The sequence below is a fragment of the Rhineura floridana genome, chromosome 5 (genome assembly GCF_030035675.1).
Source record: "Rhineura floridana isolate rRhiFlo1 chromosome 5, rRhiFlo1.hap2, whole genome shotgun sequence".
Classification (NCBI taxonomy): Eukaryota; Metazoa; Chordata; class Lepidosauria; order Squamata; family Rhineuridae; genus Rhineura; species Rhineura floridana.
The window spans coordinates 51161178-51175477 of record NC_084484.1 but is presented as its reverse complement, the minus strand read 5'-3'; positions in this window follow the sequence as shown (position 1 = coordinate 51175477).

Sequence of the window (14300 nt, the reverse complement as noted above, 5' to 3'; positions counted from 1 at the left end):
CTTGGATATTGCCCTCATGGCTCAGGAGAGAGCGCAAAGACAGAGATGTCTCCTCTTTCCTTGGACAGTCAAAGAAGAAGACAAAAAAAGAAGGGGCAGGTCAGCTTCCCTGAGCATATCAGTTTACAACGGAAGGAAGTTAGGTAGAGAACAGCACAGGTAAAGGTAGACACGCCTAGCCAGCTGGAGGACCCTAATTCTATCTTCCTTCTGGAACACAAACAAAAGAACCCAAACAGGAGATGCTCTTGCCCCACTTCCAACATATACTAAGAGAAAGAGCTTGCAAAAATGTAGTTAACACTTCTAAAATGTGTTTAGTAGAAGAAATTCTCTCTAAAATGCTGAAGAATTTTCATGAAGATTTTTTAAAAAATAGCAAATTGCTCCAGAAATAACTGATTTTAAGATTGGGAAAATGAGAAGCTAGGAAAACTGAACATGACAGATCTTTCCATCCCTTTCCCAGCCATAGCTAAATTGAACCTCCAAGTCAAGAGGCAATGTCACTCTGAATTCCAGCTGCTGAGCGAATCTTACAAGACAAGGCATGAAGGAGAACACGGTTCTTGTATGATTCCCAGAGGCATTTGCTTGACCTCCATCAGAAACAGAGTGTTGGACTAAAGGGAGACAGGTGCCTTGTTCATGTTCACAAGATGGAGGTGAAGTCTAAGCCCCAAATTTCAAACTACCCTTTTGCCCCACATCTGCTGCTCCAGTGCCTATTTTCCAGAAGGCAATGAGACTGAAAAACAAGTCACTTGTCCAAACTAAGTACAAGGCAGAACTGGGATATCAGCCCTAAACCAACCTCCCTTTGAATCATTTCCCATCCCAGCAATTACTTCTCCCTTGACCCAACATTTGCTGCTGTGCCATAGTATGCCATGCTCTGAATTGTTCCTCCTTCCCCTCCATCTTCCAGACTTCCCAGGTTTGCAGAGACAAAAGGGGAAAAAATTCAATCAGCCTAAAAAAAATTTAAAAAATTAAAAGGTACATATTGCTTTTATGTGCCACACACAGGGAAAACTGCAATCCTAAACACACGTATGGCAGAGTAAGTTCCATTGAGCACAGTCGAACTTACTTTTGAGCAAATATGCATGATATTCTGCTGGAAATTAGAAAACAATGTAAAAAGGTAGTCACATCTTAAGATTCATTGATTTCAATTGGAACCAGCCATACTAGTCATGATAACCCACTGAGTACAGGCATACCCCGCCTAACGTTGCTTCACTTAACGTCGCCTCGCTATAACGTACATGCTCCATACATCGCCATACCCCCGCTTAATGTTCGCGCGCTTCGCAATAACGTACACTTTATTGGCATGACGCCGCTGCCATCTAGTGGTGATTGCGTGCAGTACAAGTGAAGACAATTGCTTCACTTAAAGTTTATTTTCGCTTAAAGTATGCTCTCTGGTCCCATTGCAAACATTAAAGCGGGGTATGCCTGTAATTAACATATGGCACTCAGTCACTGCCACAAACCGTGGCGCTATTTTGCTTTGTTTTAAGTATCAGACCAATTAATAGAGTTACTGTTCATGGTAGTGAAGGACCAAAACTAGACATGAGGTTTGTCACATAGTTTACCCTTACACAGTTGGGTTTTAAGAATTAAATCTGGACTGTGATGGGGGGAGGGATTCTGACTGGAATTTTCCCAATGGGCAATCCACAGTGGATGGAATGTTCCCATTGACTTTCATCGCATAGGAGGTGTGTGTGTGTAATGTTTCAACCTGGGACCACAGTACAGGCAATGAGTTAAAGTCCCCTCCTGACACACAAATAACAGAGGAAGGCAATCATCTTCATACCTTAACAAACCAATAATGGATATCTTCATAGAATTCGTTATTTTTACAGGACAAGTAGCAATTGCAGTGAAATGTACCCTCCCACCTACATTTGTTACAGTAAGTGAAATATGTATAAAAATAAGAGGATTGCACAAAAATTAATTGTGCATAAGGTTTTTATGAAAACAGAGAGCACCATGCGTACTTAAGACAGAAGAACAAACCTGCAAAGGACTTAGACAAGACTAGCTAACAGTGATGTCAAGAAGAATGTGACTATGGAGATAATTTATTTTTCAGACATAATTTCCTCCACAGAATGTTATGTGGAGAAGTAAAGAACAAAAATAAAGCAGATATAAAGTTAAGTATTTCATCTGTTTTTTAGAATGTCAGTATAGAACAAACACATAGATTGCCTTTCTATGACATTATAATCAATTTTCCAGCAGTGCTTTGTCTTCGTCTCTATTAAGAATGTCTTGAAAGGGAAAAATGGAACAAACTACAGCATATTCTGTATTTACCTCTTATTAACCTTATTTCCTAGACACCTCTTGACTCAAAATTACCTGTAACTATGTGATAATATTTATTGTGCTCAGAGCTATTCTTAATTCTTTATATGCTGTTCCAAGAGGCTCTAGTCCCTAATTTCATTAATTAAGCATTTGTCTCACTAGTCACCATGTCTATTTCTTACCTGTAGATTTTTGTTAAAGCCAATGTTCTTTTTTCTTTAAAATGTCCACTACTTTTCATTTGCTGAGAAGTTACTTAAAAAAATAAGTTCTCCTTTAGGGGCAAAGGGGTAAGTGCTTGAAATGCTTGTGATAGAAAATCACACCTCTGCCAACAGTTGAGATACATATAACATAATTCCAATAATAAGAACTAATGTTATATAAGCAGTTCTGGGGGGAGGGGGAAAGCATGGGTACTAGTGGGGGGAGAAAGCATGGGTACTAGTAGAAGGGTCCCACTTTCCTCTCCTCATACTACCTTTTAATTTTTCCTCTCTTCTTCCTCAAAGGGAATCAGCTGTCCTGCCGAAGTTGAGAGACTCAGACTCGACAGTGGTGTCTTCTCTTTTTGTTAAAGTAATAGACAGTTGCAATGCAGAGCACCTCAGTGTCCTGCCCAGAGTGTGAGGCATGAGACAGAGATGAGGGTGAAAGAAATTCTTGTTTTATTAGGGTAATTAAACATCAAAGGCAGCACGCGTCATTAACTCGACTAACTAACTCACTGCAAGCCCTATCTAAGCTACTCAGCATACTCTGCAGCATATGAAGGAAGTTGACTCAGCACCCCAGTCAGGGGGGCGCAACCTTAAATAAGAAAGGTCTTCGCCTGTAATCTCTCCTTCGAAGAACCTCCCTCTGACCGGTGCGCTTCTCGCGATGTCTGTCGCCTCCAACGGCTCATCTGACAATACCGACTGGATAGGTGCAGGCTGGAGGTCAGGAGGTGGGGAAGCATTTGAAGTGTCAAAAGGGGGATCCAGGGGGGTTGGAATAGGCATGCGTGCCAGAGATTCCCCCAATGCTTCTGTTGACGCGTCTTCTTCAGCAGGAGGACTCTGTGTGGGAACTGGCACAGTGTCAAGCATACTCCCTCCCCCAGTGTCCTTGAAAGTCTCAAATTCCTCTGGCTCTGCCCCTTGCTGCTCTAGCTGAGGGGGCTGAAGCTCCTCCAGCCCTCTTCCTTGATTCCCATGAAAGTCCTGGGGCTTGACACTCAGGAAACTAACTACTCTTTCTAGGAACTTAGTGTCTCTCTAGCACTAGCTAAGCATGACTTGCGACTACACACGTTTGCTCATCAACTGGGTTCCCCCCCCCGAGTCTGCTTAAATAGGTTGGGTGCACGTGCGCGCAAAGGCTCCTCCTTAGTTGAGTCTGTTGAAATTCCCACTTTGAGCATCTCCGAGAACAGGGCAAAGGTGGAGCTTCGGCCAGTCTTTCATCTTCCCCCTCTGATGGAGGGGGGCCACTAACTGACAGTTCAGGCAGGGGAGAGGGAGGTGTTCCTGGCTGGGAAGCATCTGGTGGGCCTTGCTGAACTCCCGGAGGGGGGTCTGGAGCTGTGAGGGCTGTGGAGTCCAAGACAGGGGTCAGGGTGCCCTCTAAGTCCATTCCACTGCCAGCCCCCTCCCCAAGTGATTTGTCCCAGTTGTGTCCTCATCCTCTGTCTCGCCCCTGCTCATCCACTCTCATCCAGTGGGGGTCACGACATCAGCAGGAACTGGGTATCTAGTTGCATCCATTGCATTGGGGAATTGGGCCACACTGATAAATAGCTTTGCTCATTGCTGCCTTAGAGTACACTGTGACAGTGAAGTCAGAATGCCTGGGGCTGCAGGGTTTCCTGAAGAGGAACCACTAGGATCTGGGGAAGATGGAAGGGAAACTATGGTTGCATTAAGATGAAATGTCAAAACATAGGTGTTATGAGAATGAGTAGACATAAACCCAGGGCTGGTGTAACATGGTAAGCAAGGTAAGCATGGCAGGAGGGCATAATGCTTGAGGGGTGCCGGAGACACGCTTGAGGGGTGCCGGAGGCCAGGCGGGTGGCCCAGCAGGCCCCTTTGGCAGGAAGTGAATCAGTCCTCATCTTCCTCCCGCTGAAGCAACCCGCAGGGGGAGTCGCTCTCTCTGCAATCCGGGGCCTCCGACAGGGCACTTATCTCCCCCGCCCCCAGCTTTTAATGGGAGGCTGAAGCCGGTACCTCACGCCGGCTTACAAGTCCTTCCCTCACCCAGGCTCAATTCAGTGCCCCCCTTCCCACCCCCTGGATCTGCCTCCTTACTGAGGCTGCCACGCAGCCTCCTCTTCTGCCCTTCTGCATTTCCTCTATCCTTTGGCGGCGTCAGTTCACTCCTCTCACCCTTAGTGCTGCAGGCTCCTTTTTTGCAGCAAGATCCTCTGCCCGTATTTATTGCCTGTTATATTCAGAGATCCAGATCTAGTTTCTTGAGCTACTTTTTAAAAAGGCTGCCCTCATCATTTTGTACCCCCAAACTGGGTTTTCCTTGTGTAATGAGAACTCAGAAGTAACCAGGGCAGAGTCTACAGGGAAAAGTAGAACTATTTTTTTTTACGTAAAAAACTCTCACCAAATTGCAATAAAAAAACAACTATAAGCTGTTTGATGTCATATTTGCTCATCAGGGCATCCTGATCGTGGCATATTTTGCTAGTTTTTATTTCAGTTAAGTTGTACCCAATTTGTTTCATACTATATATTAACTTACTTCTATTTTTCTGCTCTGGTCTCTGCCTGATGCAGTTGTTAAATTAATCATTTCCTTATTGGTATAGTTGCTGTCTGGTCCTGGTTCCATATCTAATTTATGTTTTGAACATTCAGAACATTTCAACAATGTGTGGTTGTGTCTTTTGACTATTGAATTTTTAAGTTATTTGCATCATATACGAATTTGGACATCAAGTGTTTTTTATTTTATTTTGGTAAATACTCTTCTATAATGGAATAATAAAAAAAAAGCTCTCCGGCTCGCAAAACAGAAAAAGGATGGCAGCAAAAAACAAAGCCATTAAAAAACAAGCTGGAGCACTTTATAATTATATTTAAAAAATCAAGTCTACAAGTCAGTACTCTGGTTTTTATTAACGACTTTGATGAGGAGGTACAAAGCATGCTTATCAAATTTGCAGATGATACAAAGTTGGGGGCATAGCTAATACCATGGAAGGCAGAAACAAAATTCAAAGGGACCTTGATAGGCTGGAGCATTAGGCTGAAAACAACAGTATGAAATCCAACAGAGATAAATGCAAAGTTCTACACTTAGGAAAAAGAAACCAAATGCACAGTTATCAGATGGGGGATACTTGGCTCAGCAGTACGACATGTGAGAAGGATCTTGGAATTGTCGTTGATCACAAGCTGAATATGAGCCAACAGTGTGATGTGGCTGCAAAAAGGGCAAATGCTATGTTAGGCTACATTAACAGAAGTATAGTTTCCAAATCGCGTGAAGTACTAGTTCTCCTCTATTCAACACTGGTTAGGCCTCATCTTGGATACTGGTCCAGTTCTGGTCTCCGCACTTCAAGAAGGATGCAGACAAACTGGAACGGGCTCAGAGGAGGGCAACAAGGATGATCAGGGAACTGGAAACAAAGCCCTATGAGGAGAGACTGAAAGAACTGGGCATGTTTAGCCTGGAGAAGACTGAGGGGAGATATGATACCACTCTTCAAGTACATGAAAGGTTGTCACATAGAGGAGGGCTGGGATCTCTTCTCGATCGTCCCAGAGTGCAGGACACGGAATAATGGGCTCAAGTTGCAGGAAGCCAGATTTGGACTGGACATCAGAAAAAACTTCCTAACTGTTAGAGCCATACAACAATGGAACCAATTATCTAAAGAGGTAGTGAGCTCTCAGACACTGGAGGCATTCAAGAGGCAGCTGGACAGCCATCTGTTGGGAATACTTTGATTTGGATTCCTGCATTGAGCAGGGGGTTGTACTCGATGGCCTTATAGGCCCCTTCCAACTCTACTTTTCTATGATTCTATGAAGAATTTGCGACTTCTCAACCGGAAGAAAATCAACCCCGTACTTCTGTATGCCTTTCTTATGATGAAGAAAATGAACCAAATACTTCAGGATGTCTCATTTTTGACAAAGAAATCAACCGAAAAAACCAGCCAAATACTTCTGAATGTATCACTTTTGATGAACCGCCGCATAATTTAGACACCTCCGAGTTGCAACCAATATCACCTTCAAGCTTAAGAACACCTGAACTTGATGATCCTTCAAAATGGCCAAAACTCACTGATAAGTTACGAATTATACTTACAGAATCAGGACCTGTTCAAAAGAAAGGCATTTCATATCCTAGAGATTATAGTGGACGTAAGTTTAGTGACACATACTATAACCAAAATATGGACAATGACGAATTTGTGCCAAGGCCATGGTTGGTATACTCAGTGTCTGCAGACTGAGTATTTTGTTTCTGCTGCAAATTGTTCTCAGCAACAGTTCCAAGCGAGTCATCCAGAAGTTTTGTATCAACTGGCTACAAACAGTGGAGGAGTTTATCCAAAGTACTTCATACACATGAAACAAGTCTCATCCATATGAAGTGTATGAAGATGTTGTACAACTTTAGAAATAATCTCAGAAATAAGACTACGCTTCATTCAAAGAATCAAAAGTTGTATGAACCTGAAAAGAAACATTGGTCAGATGTTATTGAAAGGCTTATTGAAATAATAAAATTTCCTGGATCTCAATGTCTTGCCCTATGAGGTTCATCTGAAAAGCTTTTTGAAAGAAACAATGTAATTTTTTGAAATTAATAGAACTCTTTGGGAAGTTTGATTCCGTTACGGTGACTCACATTGAGAAAACTGTAAGGTCGGATTCACATTTTCACTATCTAAGTAAAGACATTCAAAATGAAATCATTGAAATGTTAGGGACATCCATTAGGGAGAAGATCTTGCCTGCCATCAGAGAAGCAAAATACTATTCTGTAATACTGGACTGTACTCCAGATGTCAGTCTTACTGAGCAAATGACTGTTGTTATTTGTTTTGTGTGCTTGTTGAAGAACATTTTCTTGGTTTCTTGCCAATAAATAATTCAACTGGTGAGGGTTTATGTGGTACAGTTGTCAACAAATTGAACTCATGGAATCTTAATATTGACGACATAAGGGGCCAGGGGTACGACAGTGGTGCTAACATGAGGGGCAAGAACAACGGGCTGCAGAAACACATTTTAAACAGGAATCCATGCGCTTTTTATGTACCATGTGCAGCTCACAGCCTAAATTTAGTAGTGAATGACGCTGCCAGAGTAAACCCTGAAACAATCAGTTTCTTCGGAACGGTTCAAGAAATATATAAGTTTTTCTCAGCATCAGTGAAGCGTTGGGGAGTTCTTAAGAAGCAAATTTCTTCCTTGACATTAAAACCTCTTGTAGAAACTTGATGGGAAAGCCACATTGATGCTCTGCAACCTCTCAGGCACCAAACTGGGGAAATATATGACTCTTATATGAAATATTTAGCGATGAAAATTATGATAAAGAAACACGATATGAAGCACAAATTTTGTGCACCAAACTGATGGATTTTCAATTTTTGTGTTCCCTCATCCTATGGCATGATTTATTAAATCATATTAATCCCGTCAGTAAGATCCTACAAAATGCCAATGAAAATATTGCTGTTGCTTTGATGGCCATCAAACATTTAAAATCATTTGTTTTCAAGTACCACACTAATTCTAGCTTTGAGTTATTGCTTCAAACTGCTAGACAACATTGCCAAGATCTGGAAGGAGAATCTGAGTTCAAAACAACTGCTCAGCTTCATTGAAGAAGGAAGAGTATGCAATTCCAGTATGAACATGCAGATGAATCGCTACAATAACCAAAAGATAAATTTTGAGTGATTTTTTTCTATACAGTTCTGGATATTGTGATGGCTTCACTCGAATGATTTGAGCAGTTAGAACTGTATAACAACCAGTTTGAGGTTTTGTATCGTATAAATCAACTTATGGATATAAAGAAGAACTTCGAGAGAATTGCAGCAATTTGCAAATCCATCTGTCGTACGGTGACAAAAAAGACAGAAGTGGAACTGAATTATTCGATGAACTCTCCGCCTTTAAAGATCTGTTTAAATCTGAATTGTGTCAATTTCATAATCCTTACGAAACTCTAAAATTCATTCAGACGAATCATCTGTCATTCCCGAATATGAGTATTGCACTAAGAATTTTACTGACACTTCCAGTGAGCGTGGCAAGTGGCGAGAGATCTTTTTCAAGATTAAAAATAATTAAAAATTATTTACGGACAAGTATTTCACAAGATAGACTTGTAAACCTAGCTATGATTGCAATTGAAAATGATGTGTGTTCCCAATTAAACATTAGTGAACTAATTCATAAGTTCGCAAACATGAAAGCAAGTAAGGCTAAATTTGTGTAACTATGTATCTTTTTGCTAAATAAAGGCAATACAAAAAGGTCGCTTTTACTTTATTTATTTTACTATTCACACAAAACATTTTCCTACTCCATAATGATTTTCTTATTTGTTCTTATCTGCCTTGTTATATTTTTTATAACATTTGAATTGAAAAATGAACAAAAAAAATATAAAAAGTAAGAGCGCCAATTTATAATTTGCAGGGGGGCGCCTAACACGCCAGCGCTGGCCCTGCATAAACCTTGTGGTCATGCACTCTCTCTTCTCTTTTCCCATCCCTCCACACATAAGGGGAGGAGATCAGAAGCTGTCAATCCTCATTTGTAGCAAACTATAGTGTATTGGTTTGTCCAAACCCAGAAAACTATTGTTTGCCGAAACCATAAACTACTTGTAAATTAGCATTACAAGCCATAGCTTGATCCTTGTTTGTGATCCTGAATGTGGTTTGCACTGAACTTTTATAAGCCAAGTATTGGTAGATGTGAACCAGAATTACTTATATATATATTTATTAAAAGTTTCAGTAATAAATTGTGTAGGTGATCATGTGCCATGTCTTCATATAAATTTCATTTGATTTCATTTGATATTTATGTGTATGGTATCTCTAATGTTTAAATTGATTAGCAGTAACTTCTTTAGGTCAGTTTTAATATATCTTGTTCCTTTCCGTGGCTGATCAAAATAGCTTTGTCTCATTTGAATATGTAAGACAGGTTACATTTATCAACCTGTTTAGTTATAATGCCATCACATACTCCCAAGGTTAAATATAATAGTTGAATTGAAGATGGATTATTGAAAAAAAAAAGGTTAGGCTTTTAGTTTTGATTTCTTATTGATTTTCACTAAGAAAATATAATTCTAAATCTTACAGAGGCCTGTGATACTCATTCAATTTTGCCTTTGTCATAAAGAAGCCATTAAGAAAATGGAGAGGAAGAGGTCACAATAATCTTTTTGGAAATAAGAACTAATTTTATTCAAAGGTCATATTTTTATGCAAAGCTTTCAGAATGCAGATGTCATTCCATTTTTTTTCTTTGTCATTTACACAAATTAGTTGTGTAAGTTAGGAATAATGAGCTTCCATTATAGAAAGCTATGTGTTATTACTGAATACCGCCAACAGTTTCCAGTTACAGAATATGCAGTGGAGAGCCCCTGCATGTGTGAGAAGAGTAGGCACTCTGGAAACAGTTACTCACCTAAGACAGGCAATGATTTATTTCTACAGTAGCCCAAGAGAATCTTCACATTTATGTGGAAAGTGGGACGGAAAAAGGTGCCAAATGCATTTAGTGGTGTAACACAGAGAACATTAGTAGTGTGACTTAATCCTGTTGAAATCAATAACACTTGGTTAGGTCATCATGAAAGTTACAATCCTAAGCATTCTTTCTTGGAAGTAAGACCCACCCACAGGAAAAAAACCCGGTCTTGCATCTGAGTAAACATGGGGTATAATCTATCCCATCTAGCATTCACAGCTTACACTGCTGTCTGTGCAGGAGTGGATCCATACCATATATGGCTCAATGAAACCCTCTAGTTCCCCTCTCCTATCGATCTTTCACACATACCACCTATTAACTGAAATGGGAGATACATGTGCACCTCCCATGGTGGCATCTAGTGGCTTTGTTCCACACACCCAGGCTTTTTGTGCTCAGAAGGGATGACTGTTGATGCCTCTGTTTATTACTGGGTGACAGTCCCGTTCCATTATTTTCAATGAGAAGCAGTTGCAACTAACTTTTGCTTTATTGAATCAAGTGTGTATTCAGTTCCTGACTCCCACCCCCTGCAAAAAAGAGGGGGGAGTGTGCTCTGTTTCCACGTGAGAAATAATAGCTTCTCTCTCTCTCTTCCTGCATGCTTCTCTCATCTGTTCTACCAAGGAGGCTTACAGTTGTAAAATATTAAAACAAACAAATAATACTAAATATTCTCAGGCCAGTTTTAGCAGCTGATGGCACAAGCACTCTGGCCTAGGCTTTTCCTCTTCTGCTTTCTCTCAGGGCACACAAGTCTTAAGTAGTCCGAGGAAAGGCAGGGATGGGGCAGTCCCAACAGTTACCTCCGGATACTGTTCTATTGATTCTACTTTTTTATATTACATAAAAATACGTTGTTGAACAATACTTAGACTGCATACACACCATTCATTTAAAGCACATCCCCCTGGAATCCTGGGAACTGTTAAGAGTGCTGGGGATTGTAGTTCTTTGAGGGGTAAAATACAGTTCCCAGGTAGCATATATTTTACTTTGATTTTTTTAACCCACCCTGTAATTGAAGCAGCAGGGCATGTGAGCTTTCAAACACTATAGTATTTGTTGCTAACGCAGACCACATCCAGGGGCAGCAGGAGGCTCGCCAGCTCCATCAAAATGAGAACTTGAAGAAAAGGAAGCATCTCCCAAATCCCAACAGTTTTCCTCAGAGGGGCTGGAGCTTGCGACACCAGCTTGATGACAGCACTGTTAAAGCTCATACACAGTTGGCTCCAGACCATTGCTGAAATGACATGTTCTTGGCTTCCTTCTATACAGTCTGACTCTGCACTTGCCCCATGGTGAACTGACTTTCATCCTGATTTCCCATGAACTAGCCCATGGTGGGGAGCTGGTACCCACGACTAGGCTGGACCTTGACCTAAGGTAGGTCGCAACAGCTGCACTACCACCATACAATACCTGGTTAAAAAAGTAAGAAATGGGTTCCCAAATGCATGTTGAATTAAACAATAATAAGATATACCATTTGTAGGAGTTTAATTAGGGATACCTCAGGACCCAAACCATAGATCTTGTACAGGATCCCCTGCCCCCTTTCCCTTTTAAAAGACTTTAAACTTTGCTTATGCCTCATGGAGTAGCTACGTGTACTGCAAAATACAGTGCTGATGAGACCCCCACTGACTTAGTTTCCCAGAGGCATCTATATATATCTAAACTGGCATGTGCAAATTTGTGTCATGCACCTATGTTCCAAGTCCTTTAAGTACCTAGGAATGCCCTTGAACAATAGAATGGAAGGAATGTGTGTATATCACAAAGAATAAAACTTTAAATGGATTATTTAAAAAAGTTAGTTTTGTAACATTTAGTACAAATAACTATATCTGTAGAATAATAATTAGAGCAATTACTGGGGTTTTTTGTTAGAATTACTTAGATATGAATAAAAATTTAAATATTTTTACCATATCAATACATTTTCAGTAATGATAGATTACATTTAATTTTAGGTTTTAACCCCCTCTCCACTGAACATACATTTGTCAGTTCTTTTCCTAATGGAAGCCTGACTGAAATATAGAATAAATTGGAAAATGGCTTCTGAAACCTAGCTTAGCTGTCACTGGAGTCATAATTCTGTCAATAACAGACAGTAAATGCAGAGGCCTGACTTTTCCCTCTTATTTTTATTTATAAATTCCATTTCATAATAGCAATAAGACACCACAGGCTATGCATTTCGAAGGGATTACTGCACTTCTCTTGTGATTAAAGTCGCACAGCCTCTAGCCTTCTGCCTCATAACGCCACCCGAGGTGTTCAGTAATAGTCCAGAAATGCACTGCATGCTGTGTCTTATTACTTAAATATATTTAGCTTGATCATACAAGGGGGAAAAATAATGGCAGAATGCACAAGAAGAACTTCCTTCTCCAATTCCATTCTTTTTAATTTACTCATCAGAAAAGTAATTCTACGTTATCTACTGTTTGTTAAAATCATACATGCAATGCAAAATCAGTTGTTCGTGTGTAGGAAGATCTTAGTGTCCGCCTCATAGAGTGAACTCTCATCTTTCACCATTCTAATATAATTTGGCTTGTTGCACAATACAGAATTTCAGCTAAATTCAAAAAAAGGGCTAAACTGTTACATTCTATATTGAATTACCACTGTTGTTCAATTCATTAGAAGAGTTTGTGGAGTTACATTATGTCTGTAATTTATAGCCTGCTTACTGACAAAGCTTAATGCTAACATATGCCTAATTTGCCAAGGTTATCTCAAATTTCATTCATCTCCCCCACTAACAATATGCCTCTGATTCCATGCTTCATGGATGAGGTACATGTGGTTTCATATTTAGTGCTATCAATCACAAGTAATTGCCTCTAGCTCCCCGCCTCAGCGTTCAAAGGGAGGTCTATACCGTGTCTGATGATTGATGAAAAGTGGGTACTTAGCCAGAGGAGGGCGTCATCTTCCATCTTTAGTAAGGGGGAAAAAATCTGGAGGAGAGGACTAGAGAAAAGATTAGATAGATAACTGCCTGGCATTTCCAAACTTTTTCTTTTTTTGCATTTGTGATTTCCAGTCACGGAAAGAGTTTTGCAGAATTTTTGTGTTTTTGTGAAAAAGATATCCTATAGAAAATTAGGCTACTGTGGAATAACCATACTCTGAGTTTTCATGGCGCACAATATCTATTGCAGTGTCCACAAATATAAGGTTCCCACAAATCAGTATGTGTTGCTCTACTATCTGGAAGCCCCGACGACTTTAACAGTCATCTTTGTAATTACATCATGGGGTCTTATCATGGTCACACGTTTTTTAACAAAATATTTACCTATTAGTCTGTTGCCTCCTTACATCAATTTTATAAATAAAATAAACCTGTTTATTCTCAGACATACAGATAGATTTTTTAAATTTGTCTTACCATCTGTTTCTTGCAATGTAAAGTTAGTTCACTGTCTTTGCTAGGTGATTTATCCTTTAATTAATATCTTATCCCATTATTAAATTTGTGTGACATTGAAACATTTTCAACATAGCTTACTTTTCTGTTTCAGCATATGCTTTTTAGGGTCCAGGTGTCTCCTCTCCCCTTGAAGTACTTACTAGCAAGTAGAAGGATCCCCATTTGCATTGTAGTTGGTAATTGACTCCAAGCTCAGCACCAGTACTGTGGTTCTGTGTATTACTGCAGAGTATTACTGCTAAGCGACCACACAAGGACAGTGGATGGCATTGCTAGGGGAAGTAACAGAGGGGCCCAATGGAGTCACCACTGTTTCTGGCATCTTATGAACCTTTGCCAAAGATCAGTACCACCACATCAGCCTTACATCCTTTCTCTTGCTGTATTTCTTTTGAAATGGGGTCATATGCTATAGTGGCAATTGAAGACCCTACTGGGTTTGTGCAGCTATAGCTCAAGCCACTTTACAGAATCCAGCTTAGATTTGCTGTGTTTGTGCACCTTGTATCTCCCTGTAGTGTTTGTGCAGCTTTGCAGAACACCTGCATTATGTCATGGAGTGAGCTGCCACATCCCGCTGAAGGGGGGAGAGCCCTTCAATCTGAGGGGAGCTAGATTGCACCCCTGGCTCATGATGTTTCATTGATGCAACAGCCAGCATGCCCATATCTGAAGCATTCATTTGCTGGCATAGACGTAAAATTAGCATCAGCATAGTTTCAAAAAGAATAAGAATAAGGGATTGGTTTCTGAATCACAGC